Source organism: Tigriopus californicus, chromosome 7 (genome assembly GCF_007210705.1).
Source record: "Tigriopus californicus strain San Diego chromosome 7, Tcal_SD_v2.1, whole genome shotgun sequence".
NCBI classification, from domain to species: domain Eukaryota; kingdom Metazoa; phylum Arthropoda; class Copepoda; order Harpacticoida; family Harpacticidae; genus Tigriopus; species Tigriopus californicus.
In genome coordinates, this window is record NC_081446.1 from 15005179 (window position 1) to 15007170 (window position 1992).

Genomic DNA, 1992 nt, shown 5'->3' on the forward strand with positions numbered 1-1992 from the left:
CAGCTTCCAGAATGAACCTTTCATGAGGGCTCTTCACAACGGTGCAAAACACATTCAGCTGTCCCATTTTCACCGAATAAGTTTCTGTGTTTCGACAACGTGTCTCACCTTGATTGGAACACATGTAACGATTCAGAGTAGTGATGGGGGAAGCATTTGTACGAATATATTACTCGTAGACCTTTCCAGAAAAACGAAGACCAGTAACACAACGCAGTACAAAGAACAGGTGATGCATAAAAATAAGGGCATATCAACGTTCTCATCAGAATGGTTGATGGATCGCCTATGCCAGGAGGAAGTCTCTGATTGCTGACATAATGCTTTCCATACCACTATATTTCATTTGAGCGTCCATCTAGGTTTCTCGAGAAGTTTTTCCATTCTAATAAGGTCACTTACTTAATGACTTATTATATGGCATTGACACCAGAACTTGGAGTGCTAGCTTTCCAAGTTTGTGCTGGGAATGAAATCTTTTATAGACAACTTTGTATTGTCTGGTCCAGCACAAGTCTGCAAAATCACTTGGTCGCCGATTCACAAGTTTCCTGTTTTAATTTATCTTATGGTTACAATTCGCGAAAAACATTGATGTAGGAAACGTTTTCTGTCGAGCTCCAATGGGCCTTAATTGCTCTGGCGATGAGTAGTGCTTTGAATGGCCTGAGAAACATAAAAAGTGGTGGATGACATTTTGGTGTTTGGCTCCTCGTTTGCAGATATGTGTACCAGTGTCCGAGCTGTTTTGGAACGTTGTCGCGAACATAAACATTACTTTGTCCCCAAAAAGAAATTTGTGTTTTAGTAAGCGTGGACACGACTTATGTGGGTTCAAGATCCGTTCTGATGGGATTCAACCGTACGCGGCAAAGTTGGCCGCGATCCGTGAATTCCCAAAGCCAAGCAATGGAGACTGATCTCCGTTCATTTTTTGGCCTCGTGAACCAGTTGGGATCATTCTCGTCTAACGTGACCAAGGCCGTGTTGCCTTGCATCCTTTGCTTTCGACCAAGAACACTTTTGTATGGTTGAAAGATGTTCACTGATCCTGCATTTGAAAAGGCACGCCGAATCCTTTCGTCTACTCCAGTGTTGGCCCATTTTAATCCTGTCCTGCCCATTAAGTTATTGACAGATGCATCCCGTTTGCAAGGCCTCGGTTTTGTATTGTTGCAAAAAACACGGTACGGAATGGAGGATGATCCAAGGTGGTTCGCGGTTTGTGTCAGACACTGAATCTCGTTATGCCGTTTGTGAATTAGAACTGTTGGCCATCGTTTGGGCAGTTCAAAAATGTCGTCTCTACCTGCTTGGCGCCGAACGATTCACAGTGGTGACAGATCATAAGCCGCTGATATCGATCATTAATGGATTTTCTGTGGATGCCATAGAAATTTGCCGCTCCAAAGGTTGAAAGAGAAACTGGCCGCCTATGTTTTCACCTTGGAATGGTCCAAGGGAAGTCCACTGCATTAACGAAGCGTTGAGCCGGGCTCCGTCGAAGATCCCATAGGTGGGAATGATGACAAGGATCCGGATTTACATGTTCAAGATGTGATCGTGAGCTCGATTCGGAGCTGTGACATCGATGTTGATCCCGCCCTAGCATTGTTCCGTCTGGCTGCTAAAAGTGATCAAAGTTATGTGGCCTTAAAAGACGCTCTTCAAGATAACCGTGTGACCAAATCCAACTTAGCTCAATGTGCTCGTCCTTTCTCCAAGATTTGGGATGATTTGACAATTGAAGATGACCTCATTATGTTGAATTGTTGGAAAATCATGGTTCCCCTCAATGCCCGCAAGGAGGTGCTTCGGCTTCGCCATTTGCCTCATCAGGGGATGACCCGCACCTACCACCGGGCCCGTAATCTGTTTAGTGGCCTGGGATAAAGAACAAGATCGAGGTCTTGGTCGAATCGTGTGAAACGTGTCAATTATACCGCCCTTCGTTGGCCAAGGCACCCAAGATGTCCGACTCGCCTCCCACAC